The sequence below is a fragment of the Phaenicophaeus curvirostris genome, chromosome 26 (assembly GCF_032191515.1).
Source record: "Phaenicophaeus curvirostris isolate KB17595 chromosome 26, BPBGC_Pcur_1.0, whole genome shotgun sequence".
Classification (NCBI taxonomy): Eukaryota; Metazoa; Chordata; class Aves; order Cuculiformes; family Cuculidae; genus Phaenicophaeus; species Phaenicophaeus curvirostris.
Window position 1 is genome coordinate 4524806 of NC_091417.1, and position 12988 is coordinate 4537793.

At 49.8% G+C, this 12988-nt stretch overlaps 1 protein-coding gene across 4 annotated transcripts in view; it reads right to left on the minus strand.

The window, feature by feature from the left end:
* KANSL1 (KAT8 regulatory NSL complex subunit 1) overlaps positions 1-12988 on the minus strand; it is a 97705-nt gene that overhangs the window by 77582 nt on the left and 7135 nt on the right. For 3 of the 4 annotated variants that reach the window (XM_069877264.1, XM_069877265.1, XM_069877262.1), the window contains exon 1: positions 8711-8803. The exons of the other annotated variant lie outside the window; for it this stretch is intronic. The gene's annotated coding sequence lies outside the window, so the exon portion shown is untranslated. Of the gene's footprint in view, positions 1-8710; positions 8804-12988 lie in introns of those variants that run through there. 4 annotated transcript variants of the gene reach the window in all.

Genomic DNA, 12988 nt, shown 5'->3' on the forward strand with positions numbered 1-12988 from the left:
TGTAAGCTAGTCTATATCAATTTAATAAGAATTTGCCCTGATCTCTTGCCTGATAAGCCAATACTCTAATTTCCCATAAATTTGCACAAGCGTGTTGTAGCTGTTCATTAACACACCCCAATGACCAAATTAATATACTACTTTACAGGTAAAGTGCGAACTAACTGAAATTTGAATACGCCGAATGCACAAAACCTGACAGCCAGTTGTGTTTCCAGCCTCCTCCAGTTGCACCACAGTTGCTCCCCAGCATTGCCCAAGGTGCTTCCCCATAACGGGGACCACAGAATGACACAAGGGATGGAAAATGCTTCAGTTCTGCAAACTAAATTTTTGTGAAAAGACAAAGCTGGGTTGAAGAAACACATCCACATCCCATGGAGGGAAACCCCACAGGACGGGCTCAAAGTTATTTGCCCTTTGGTTTGCAATGAGCGTGCAAGTTGGCCAGCTGGCAGGGTCCTTGTCAGATCTACAATTCTAATTGTCCACAGTCCTGCTAACTCTGTGGCCAAACACAGCCAGGTGACACAGAGGAAGAGACAGGAAAGGAAGGATGCACTCACACAGACACTGATAAAAAAAGACTGGAAGCTGTTGTAACAGAAGCAGAGGCACTAGAGGTGGGTTCAGACTTCACGAGTCCTTTGTTGACAGAACTTCACATATTTTGTAAACAACTACACCTTGTCCTTACTGAATAAAGGACTCTGCATGCCTAAAAACTCACTGCAAAATGGCTTTTAGTCACCATTTGGGTCATAGACAAAGCCTGAACATGACTGCTGGGGGGAGGAACTTGCAAGGAACTTGCCACTTGCAGCTATGACACCCTTGGGAGAGGAGGGAGGAAGACTGTCAGCATTAAGGACTTCCCCCCCCACTGCAGGTTTCGATCAAGACCTTCCCTATAGAGAGACGGACATTAGAACAACTGTTCCCAACGAGCCCTCTCAGTTCTGCAGAAACATTGGTCTGCCTCCCAGAGGAAGGCTCTTGGATCAGTGATCCTCACCACAATCACTACCACAGCATCATGGGGTCTCGAGAGCAGCCTAGGAAACACCCACAATTCTGCAAAAACCAGAAACCCCTGCTCTTGGTACCACATGCAACGATTCTCTATGAACACATTTGCACAGCACTGCAGCCACTTAGGAGTTCACCTAGGCTAAAGAGGATTTTAGAGTAAGTTTGAAGGTCATCAGCTTTAATTAAATTAACAGAAGTAGAAAACAGAAGCGAAACTTTCAAACTGCGTTTTCCTCCGGGTTAGCAAACTCATTTTAAAAAGAAAATCCTCCTACTAAGCTAACACAGCCCTCTTTGGCTTCACTTTTAGTTGAGTGGACAGCATTTAAAATACTTTGGAAGCCTGGAAAGCCTCCCTTAAGAATAAGGCTTTGTTCTAGTAGCTTAAAGATGACCTCTACAAGTCATTGGGCATTTTTTTTTTTAATTTTATTTAGGTCCTTATAAACCATCTGCGTGCCAAACAACACTGTTTTTTCTAGCACTGAATTAGACCCCTACTCTTGCAAACAACCCCTGGAAAAAACATTAAGGAACATTTGTAAGCATGTTCCCTCCCCATCGTTTCTAAGTTCGGCTTGTTATTAAAGCCGAATTACACTTGGCAGTAATTTCTTCTTAACAGGACATGGGAGGAAGAGAGAGTGGTAAGGGATGTCCTCCGAGGTGACCACAGGGAGGAGGAGTAAAGGAGAGGTCATTCTCATGGATACAGTCTGAGGAACTTTCAGAGCATTTTGAAAATTCTGACAGCAATTCCAAGAACTATCCTGAACCTTGTTTCTGCTTCTGGGACTCAAACCACCCTGGCAAGTTCTACCCCAACTGCTATTCCCCATCAACCTCAGCAGATTGCAGCGAGAACCCACAGGTCCTTTTTTCTGTTATTTCTCCAAGGATCTACAATTCCCAGCACCTGAGCCGAGACATGTGCGACCAAGAGGCTTTTCCTTCTCCAGAAGTTCTGCTTGTAGAGAACCAACAAAGGAACCAGATTCCCGCTCTGGCTCCACCACCACAGCGCGTGCGCTACAGTACAAGCTTCAGCTCTGCCTTCAACAGCCACGGCATGACCCCTTGTGCTAGACTTGACTCGGGAAGATCCAAAAGGAGCTGCTTCTGGAAGGCAAACACGGCGCTTACAACATTTCTTAAGATAATGCTCAAAATCCACAAGCACGTTCTTGATTTTCTCTTTAAAACTAGAGCACTGCCAGAGCAGGTAGCATTAATTAACAGAGAGAAGATGAAAGGCTCTAGTAAGCAGACAAAACCAGGGTAACCGTAACTCGCCCATCACCCCCTGCTTCCCAAGGAGTGCACACGAGGTCACTGAAGGAGCAAAGTCACCAGGCATACTCAGGTAGCTTTAGCAACTATTGACTACACCAACACTCGGACTCCTCATGCTTTTTAAACACAGAGCAGAGGGAAGAGCATGAAGAAGGCCTGAGCAAGGATGGGATGTTAGAACAGGCACGAGGAACATATCCAGTCACACTATATCCTGGAGCAGCTACTGGGTCACAACACCCTGAGCACAACCCTTCAGCACACCGAGTTATTCGGGACCATCTGCTTTTAAAATCCACTTTCACTACCAGACCTTGAAAGGAGAACTGGGTTTCCAAGCACATGACCTTGTGCCACACCTCAGAAAGTATGTCCAGAAGGAACACAAGGAGGTCTTGCTCTCCAAAACCTTTGTGACAAGAGTTTCGGGGGGGAACCTGAGTGCCTGTGCTTCCAGTGAGGTTCATGAGAGGAGCAGAGGAGGTCCAAGTCCTGGACACGGGAGGTCTCACTAGCCTCTTCTTTGCTCAACTAATCTAAACCCTCATTCCAGTCTCTCTCCAGAAGGGCTCTCCACGCCTTCGCTCCCACAGGCCTCCTCGCAGACACGAGACCCTCCATAGGCACCTTTCTCAGGCTGCCAAGCCCGTACCTGCCTGGCTACGTGGCCTCTGCTTCAATCCCTCCCAGCACTGCTTGGTGACACACGCATCTGCCTTGCACGTTTATATTCCCTGAATTACAGCACAGACCCTTGACATTATACCCAAACTCCTGCACACACTGACCATTTTCATCACGTGCCAAACCACACAGAGACAGCTCTTTATAGCTGCTGCAAAGCCTCCTCACTTCCCCAGATCTCCTCCTGTGAGGCACAAGCCCAAACCCACCTGGGCTCATTCACTGTTTCCTACAACTTGCACAAGAAGTGAAGACAGAAGAGGTTATGGATGGTCACACAGCAGCTTAACACACACATAACTGCAAACAACCCGTGTTAGACACAAGCCCCCCGCCTCAAATGACTACAGAACCACCTGCAAACTCCTTCACCTCCAAAGCTCCATCCCATCCAACACACAGGTTTTGCGGAGAAGGTGCTGTTGCATCAGAAGCACTAAAGGCAAAGCTACCCTGAACTAAGTATTATAGCAATTCCCACTTCCCATCTCCCCCACCGCCACGAACCAAGGCTGCAGCCGATTCTTGAATGCCTTCTAGAGAAAAAAGGATAACAACAAGGAAAAAAAACAACCAAAAAAACAACAATAAACCCCAAACTCGCTAGAGTAAAATCACTGTACGCTTCATTTTGTAATGGAAATACATCAGTTGGGCTTCTAACCTCAGAAGGCAGGTACTCAGCACACAAGCTCACACCCTGAGGTCTAGAAATATATTCTGCATCAAGGAAGTCTACCAGAAGTTACATCTATTATGCGTAACAGATCCTCTGCATGCCTTTTGTTATCACCTTTCAGCATTTTACAATTGTAAGACAGATGTTTGCTAGTTTAGGGAGAGATTTATGTAAGAAGTAACTCTCAAAGCTCTGATTAAGGAAATGGCAGGGGTGTGGTAATATTAATGGTAAAAAGGTTAAGAACATACGTAACAACCACAGATTTTTACAATATACACATGAGTACCTGCCGTATATATTAGCACTACAGACTCACACTAATCTCTCCTGGAAAAATAAGAACTCTAATATTAAGAACATCCCAGGGAATGGTACTTATGCACTGGAGCAAAGAAAGATATTACTGAGCTTTGGGTTTAGAGCCTTTATTTCCAACCACAGAATCATAGAATCACCAGGTTGGAAAAGACCCATCGGATTACTGAGTCCAACCATTCCTATCAAATACTAAACCATTCCTATCAAAAACTAAACCAGAAGCCCTCAAGACTGAAGAAGCGGCATGTTTTGGTCAACTCCAGAACCAGCAACACGAGGCCTCCTTCAAGGACAGTTTTCTCTTCTGCCTGTGAATTCTCACAGGATATAAATAAACCAAATCAGTGGTACAATCCCAGGTAGAGAAGGTTTTATCAATACCACATCTGAAAGAAAAACAAACACCACAAAGCAAGATTAACTGTCACCTCCCCGATCAAAAGTCTGGAAAGTTCAGTTGTTGTAAGCAAGAATTCCTTCACCTGGAAAATGAAGTGGCAGGAGATAAAAATAGACATTGCTGCTAAGTCATTCTTCAGAATAAAGTTGCCATTAACAGTCAAATGAAAGGAAGTGTGGTTTAAAGAACAATAATGGGACGGAAGAAAAAAAAAAAAGCAAAAAAAAAAAAGCTTTAATTGTGAAATCCGGGTCTCTCCTCATCCAGTATCGGAGAGATGTTGTTTTTCTTTCGCATAATCTGGGCAAGTTGCCCAGGAAATATGAAAACCTGAACTCGAGACTCAGGGAGCAAGTTAAACAAAAATCAGAACTGCTTTTTAATTTTAAAAAAGCATTTTCATTCAGTAGGTGAACAAACTTTTTCTTAAAAGCATAAAATCATCATCAAAACTTTTAACCTTCCCCCATCCCGCCAACGGCACCACTTTCATAATTCACATTTTAAGACAAGACACAGATTGTCACTACAGAAATGAGAGTGGCTCGTGCTAACTGGCTGCGGCCTCCAGAGAAATAACAGAACGGAGAGGAGTGGAATTAGTGTTTCCAATCCCTCGATCCCTGCCCAGCCTCACAGACCAGTCACCTGCTGTGTTTAAATACCTTATTTTGAATGGAGTTCATAGCACAGGTCTCCAGGACACGCAGGCTCAGTGAACTGCACTTCTCAGCTTTTACTGCTCATCAGATCTCAGAGGAGAGAGAACAATCCACAACAACTGCCACAGCAGCAACTAAAACCAAGAGGACATGAACTCCAGAACAGAGATACTTGTTTAATGGAGGGCGATGTTCAATCACATGTCACAGGTTCCTTTTTATGGGTCATAATTACACCACGAACTCAATCTGCTGTTTCTCATTTAGCGCAACGCAAATACACGGTAAACTTTCCCGTCATACCCTCCATCGCTGCAGGCCCATCTTTAAAAAGTAAGTTTGCAGGAAAAGAGTAAGGAACAGATAAACACGCAGCCTGCTTGGACTGACAGCTACTCCCATTTCCTCTCTTCAGATGTGATTTTGTTATCCTTTTCCCTCATTTTATTAGACAAACAGCGCAGTTCCATCATTAAATCCAGATATTGCACTGTCAAAACTCTGTCCTCCACAATCAGGTCGTCGTGGCTATCAGCACATCCCATTTTGCTGTTCGCCTCCTTCTCTGGACCAGGTTACACTGCGGCTGCCATCTGCTAACAGCGGGGGGACACTCAATAGCAAGGGGTCATGGGGGGACATAGACTTATTTTCCAGCTTTCTTTGAAACCTGAACAGCAACTTCTCCGAGCTATCCTCTTCCCAAAAAACACGGGGCCGAACTCAGGTCGATGAGGACATGCGCAGAGTTTAATGGAATTATGTTTACTCAAGTCCTGCCTCACCAGGACTCTTGCTGATTTGGGTATGACAACTCCTTGCCCAGCTGAGAAGAAACAGAAAGCCTTTATTCCAATTTAAGCTATTTGTCACAGAAAACGCATCCTTGAAGACACAGCGAAACTGCTATTTACAAAGCTGGGAAGGATTCTCAAGCCAAGCAGCAAGCTCAAGTCTCTGCTGCTTTTCGTTCCAAATAGACATTGTATTCCTGGAAGTTAGGAGCAAGGACACGGTAGTTATAAAATGCAGCAACAGAAGCAGTGCTTCTCAGATCACCTGCCATTCTGACTGCCCAAACACCAAGAGGCTCTTTGTAATGAAACAATAAACTCCTGGAACAGAGGCCTGCATGCAGAACTCGGATTATTTGGTCTAAACAGCATGTGATCCACCCGAGACACTTTCCCTGAGTTAAATTCCCACTTATGCATCAGCTGGCCCACCTTCTTCTTGTTTACTTGTCCAGTAAACAAACAAAACAAAAACATGCAAAATGAGGCGCTCTGACAAAGGGATGGGCCAAGATATTCCTGACCTACTCTCAAAAAATAGTTCTGGAAAAATATAAGACTCTGGAAAAGGAAAATTATAGGGAAGGGGAGTGGGGAGGAAATCAAATCAAAATACATGCTGCCTGTCCTTTTTTCCCCCTCCTCAAGCGTAACCCCTTCTCTGCCTTGGTCGGATCTAAGAAAACCTCAGGCCTTATGTTTGCTTTGCTATACATCAGGTCTTATCCTGCCTGGAAAAGTCTTTTGAGGTTCCTAAGGACAGGCACCGCTCGCTGCCTGAGCAGAAAAAGGGTGGAGTGCTGAAACTCCAGAGCCAGCCTTTGTTCAGTGCATTCATTAGATAATGGCAGTTGCGTTCACAAAAACACAGTTATAAACAGGGCAAAAGGAAGTGACTTTGGTCAAAGAACTGCTCAGTCTTCACCCCTGACTTGCATGATGTCAGAATTTCACCAGCTCTCCAGTTACCGGATGATCTCTGAGAGCAAATGAGACTCAAATACAGCATTAAAAAAAAAAGAAAAAAGGAAAATGCGTAAAAGAAACAAACACACAGCCACATCTGCCTGGTCATCTGCTGCTTTATCACCTCTGAGGAGGGAACACAAGTCATCCTCATTGCTAAATCATTACAAATCAGCTATAACAGTATTGCAGCCCAGTTCCACGATTAACTGCTCCTCCAGCATATCAAGCCAGTAAGCCCGACACAGCTGTGCCGCCTTGGCATTACGACTACACAAAACCACCATTCGCCGTCCCTTCCGCGCCAAAAATCATGCGTCCCGCTCTCGGCAGTGACGGTGGCTGACAGCGGGCGCCTTGGGAAGGAAAAGCCTGGGGATCCTGGTCCCATCAACAGGCCAGGAGCTTCCCCAGCTTCACCTTCCCAGCCACTGGCTCGGCTCCGCTCCATCCTCCTCCTCCTCTTCGGATTTAAAGGCTGCTGGGTTCTCAACTAGAAAATAATATAACCGGATCGAAGGGCGCTGCTACCCGCAGATGGAAATTCAAGAGGACTGTGCTAAAGCAGGGGAAGAGCATCAGAGGTTCCTCCGTGCAAACAAAGGCTATAAAAAGAACATATAGAGTTTTAAAGAGAAAACCCCTATATACAAACAGATCCTTGGATTTCTAACTGCCGCAGAGGTTTAACCAGACACACGCCGACACGTAATATTCCAGCTGCCCCCCCGGAGGGTTTTATATCCCTGTCGTCAGCGGGACCGTTGCACGGCCGGAGAAACTCTCTCCTACTTTCCTACCTCCCAGAAAGGGGCTTTTACCTCGCCTTATTTTTAGAGGCGCGACTCACACCGTACACAACACATGACATGATGTAACCACACGCGCAGGCATGGCCCAAAGCAGCTCAAAATGTAAAGGGGGGCAGCGAAAACAAACAGAAACCCTGCAGTTCCTCCCCTATCCTGACCGCCTGCATGGAAAACTAGAGTTTGTCATTCAAGTGGATTTTACATAACAGGCAATATAATCCATACGGTGCCTGCGTTCCCGTCCACCTGCACAAGAACCGGAGACGCGGAGACACGACGCCTTGTTTAGGGAAGAAAATCTGGGGTTTTTCTCCCAGAAAATAAGCCTAGCGATTTTTTTTCCTTTTGCACAATATTAATTTATACCCAAAAGGAGGGGAATTTCTCCGTCATCGAGCACTGGAAGAGGCTGAATCCGTGACAGCCACAAACACACGTACCAAACGCGGAGAGCGGGGCTTGTTTTATGGAAAAATAATTGTGGGTCGGCAGGGCTGGTGCAGGGGGAAAAAAAAAAAAAAAAAAGATAAATAAATAGAGAATAAGGAGCCGGAAAGTAAATAGAGGAAAATGGCTCGGCAGCCCCAACTCCGCGGGCGACTGCGCTATTGTCCGCGCGGGCGGAGGGCAGCGCGGGGACCCCCGCCCCCCCCCCCCCCCGCACCCCCCGGGACCGGCAGCGCCTCCGGGACGGCGGGGCCGCTCCCCTCCGCGCCTCTGGCCACACTGACGTTATGCAATTTTCCGTATTTTTTTTTTTCTGGTGACTTTTAAAACTTCGCCCCCCCCCCCATCCCCCCTCCCCCTCACTCCCCCCAGGGAAAAGGCGACACCCCCCCCCCCTTTCCTTTCCTCCTCCCCCCCCCCAACCGGTAACGCGGCCACGTGAGGGGCCCGGCCGGTCGCTGCGGGGTCCCCAACGCGGAGTGGGTCCCCCCCCCAACCCCCCCCTCCTCCTCCTCCTCTCTCCCCCCCAATAGGGCCCCGGGGGGGGGGGGCCGCGGGGCGGTCGCGGCGGCGCTAACAAAGGGGCGCGGGGGAGGCGCGGAGCGGCGCGCGGCACCTACCACGTGATGAGCGGCGAGCGCGGTCCGGGCGCGGCCCCCGCGGAACCGGGGAGCCGCTCCGACTCCGGCGGTGTGGGGGGGGGGCCCGGGGAGAGGTGGTGGCGGGGTGTGGAGAGAGGAGGCGGCTGCTACCGCGCACCCCCCCACACCACCCACCCCACCACCACCACCACCACCCCCACCCCCCCCACCGGCGGCAGGGGGATGGGCTCGCCCGTCTCCCGCGGCGGCCGCGGCCCGGGTAGAGCAAGGGGAGAGGCAGAGGCGGCGGCGGCGGGGGGGGGGGGCGGCGGGGAGCGCGGCCCCCCCACCCCCGGCTCGGAGCGCGGGGCGGGCCCGGCGGAGCGGGCGCTGCGGCTCTTCGCTTCGCTTTTTCCCCGCTTCCCCCCCGCTCCGGGCGAGCGCGGCGGCGGCGGCGCGGCTCGGAAAATGGCGGCCGGGCTCCTTCTCTGCCCTCCCCCTCCCGTCAGCCGGAGAATGCACCGAAGGGGGGGGGGGGGGGGGGGGGAGGTTGGGATAGGAGGAGGGAGGGAGGGAAGTCGGGGGGGTGGGGGGGGAGGGCGCCACAGCGCCCCCGCCGGCCGCCGCGCGTATAGCGCCCGCTCCGAGCCCGCAGCCAGGGGGCCCCGCCGAGCCGCCGCCGCCGCCGAAGAGCTGCAGTGCGGGGCGGGGCGCGCCCGCCGCCCATTGTCCGCGCGCGGCCCCGCCGCCGCCCGCCAGGGGGCGCGCGCCACGCCCCCTTCCCGCCTCGTCCCGCCCCCGGAGCGCGCGCGCGCGCGCGCTCCGGGGGCGGGACGAGGCGGGAAGGGGCGGGGGGGGGGAGGGGGGAGTTCAACGTTTCCACCCCAAAACAATATGTCTCATCTTCCTAACTCCCGACGTAAGAGCTTGCATGATTTGAAGGCCCCTTTCACACTCTTTTCAGACGCAGAATCATAGAATCACCAGGTTGGAAAAGACCCACTGGATCATGGAGTCCAACCATTCCCATCAATCACTAAACCATGTCCCTCAGCACCTCATCCACCCGGCCCTTAAACCCCTCCAGGGAAGGGGACTCAACCCCCTCCCTGGGCAGCCTCTGCCAGGGACCAATGACCCTTTCTGTGAAATATTTTTTCCTGATGTCCAGCCTGAAGCTCCCCTGGTGGAGCTTGAGGCCATTCCCTCTCGTCCTGTCCCCTGTCCCTTGGGAGAAGAGCCCAGCTCCCTCCTCTCCGCAACCTCCTTTCAGGGAGTTGCAGAGAGCAATGAGGTCTCCCCTCAGCCTCCTCTTCTCCAGACTAAACACCCCCAGCTCTCTCAGCTGCTCCTCTTGTTCTCCAGCCCCTTCACCAGCTCCGTTCTCTTCTCTGGACTCGCTCCAGAGCCTCAACATCCTTCTTGTGATGAGGGGCCCAGAACTGAACACAGGATTCGAGAAGTGGTCTCCCCAGTGCCGAGTCCAGAGGGAGAAGAACCTCCCTGGACCTGCTGGCCACGCCGTTTCTGATCCAAGCCAAGATGCCATTGGCCTTCTTGGCCCCCTGGGCCCCTGCTGGCTCATGGTCAGTCGCTGTCAACCAACACCCCCAGGTCCTTCTCCTCCAGGCAGTTTCCAGCCAGACTTCTCCTAGTCTGGAGCTGCTCAGGGTTGTTGTGCCCCAAGTGCAGGACCCGGCCTTTGCCCTTGTTAAACCTCATCCCATTGGTCTCAGCCCATGGATCCAGCCTGTTCAGATCCCTCTGGAGCCTCCTGACCCTCCAGCAGATCCAGCTTCCACCCAGCTTAGTCTCATCCGCAAACTTGCTAAGGGTGCACTCGATGCCTTCATCCAGGTCATTGATAAAGACATTGAACAGGGCTGGACCCAGCACTGAGCCCTGGGGAACACCAGGTCGAATACTCCAAAGATATAATGAGCAATATTGGAGAGATTTATATGGTTCTTTGTCTAAAACTAGTATATATACCCACTGCTTTAGTAAGATGGCATGCCTTTTTTGAGAAGGCCATCCGATTCAGCGTTGAATTGTAAAATAGAAATATTATTATCTTTGCTTCAAAGACTATGTCCTTTTTAATATTTTACTAGTGAATGAGTCTTTCTCTCAGGCTCCACTCACAGCCAGCACCCTCAGGAGGCGTCACGGTGAAATTCAGTCCTGCAGCCCCCCATGTCCAGGGCAACCAAGAAGCAAATTCCGTAATAAGACACAAGGTCAGAAACCTCAGCAGCCAAGCAGAGGAGATTTTCTCACCCTTCCATGAGGGCACTGTCTCCCCCTTGCTTGACAAACCCCATCCCGCTGGACGCAAGGAGAGGCAGCGGAGTGGGAGAGAACGAGTTTGGGATTGCAGAAGCCACTTCACCTCTTTGACCTTCACTTTTGCCGCTGGCACGAGGGTGATGCCGATCTGCACCCCGGCGCGGCTGGGGCCACAGCGTGCGCGTTCACCCCACATTCAGGGTGCTCAGCATCGCCGCCAGGCACAGGCACTCGCCCCCTCAGGACACAGCAAGTTTTATTTCTTTATTTCTACCGCAGGCAGCACCAAAGCGGCGCTGCCTCTCCGGTAGGAATGCAGGTACACCAAGAAAAAGTGCTTTATGCCACCATTCGTCTGCAAAGCGAAACAGCTCCAGCGGCGCATGCTGTTAGACGCAGTCAGAGAGCAGAACTTGCTCCAGGGACCAGCGTTTAGAGCAAAAAAACTAAGTCTCGACTGCAGAATTAAGTAAGACCTTACGGGTACCGTCTCTGCAGCAAGTATGGACAATCCTGATCTGGATTACGCAGCACACAGACAAGTTTCTTCCCTCTTCTTGCTTCAAATCCCACCACCCTCCAAAGGGAAAAGCAATGCTCCCCTCTTGTAAGGAGCATTTGGAGAGATTCGGAGGCAAGACACTCTATAAAGAGCTACTACTGCTCTTTGAAATCCAATATATTGCCTAACAAATCACGCCATGGGACTGTCATCACAGCTGGGAGTTTGGGTCAGGAAATCCATGGGCAATGTATTTAATTGTTTTTTCTGAGTGCCTGTGTTGCCACCCACATTTGCAGCCAAACCCCCACCAGAGGCCAGATACTGTCTCTCTGCTGACACCCCAAATGCTCAAAACTTAGCTCGAACTTAGGAGTTTTTCAAGAGAAGTGTCCCACTAAGGACAGCAGAGAGACAGGTCAAAGGGAGGACATACTCTGTTCTTAAAGGTAACAAATACTGTTTCTGAAAGATGGTCACATCATGAACTCCCACAGCAGCCTCACGCTTTCTCCCCACCACACCTGGGCAGCTCTTTAGGAAGCCAGGACACAGGACTCTACAACACCATAAATACCTCTGAACTTTTACTATTTTTTTTTCCAAGTCTGCCTAGAATTCAGTTCAACTAAAAAGCAGAAGTAGCAATAAACCCATTTGTATATTGGAACAGAAGAGGGAGGGGAAGGCTTTGACAATGTGTTCTAAAGGAAGTTAAAAGAAATTCTTGCGCAATAAAGTTTCTAATCTTTTGTTTGTTCTGCACTGCAGAATTTTCTGCTAATTGAGGCAAGCCTAAGCAAGAACTGGGACCACTAGCTTGACAACCCAGTACAGATCTGGATCTTTCTGCAGCACAGACGTATCTACAGCTTTCATCAGTCAACCCAATCTGGAGATGATGTAGCAAAAATTGCTGTGCAGTCTAAAATAATACAACTTTGGCCTCTGACACATACCTTTTTATAGCCCTTCCAGTCTCTATTTTCCATTCAAAATAGTGCTGCAACATCTTTTCCAGGTCACCCAGCTACTCCTATACCCACCACCCTCACCCACGAGTCCCTCACACAGCTTCAGCACTGCTCTTGAGATGTCCTCCGTGCACAAGAGGAGCTCTCCCCAGTGAATCCACATTTTTACAGCATTATATCTTTCTTGGAAATCACCCTCTTCCGCAAAGCATCAAGAACACACAAACCACAAGGTTCAATGTATGGTGAGCATCACATACTCAGCTGCTCATACCTCACTGTTGCCTTGTCTTTCCCACACGCGTTCATTGCCTCCTCCTAATAATCCTCATTACTTGCTTTGACTGTACCTGCTTCAGAAGTTTAACAGTCTCCATACAATAAATACATGCATAGCTGTAGGTATATAGAACCTGCAAAAATACTAGATCCATTTGAGAAACATCCTGAAGGCAGAGATGGCAATTGCCACCAAAGAACACGGGGGTGAGGCCCCCTATGGATACAAGCACAACTTTTGCATCATTTGCAACCACATTAGATCTCCTAAGA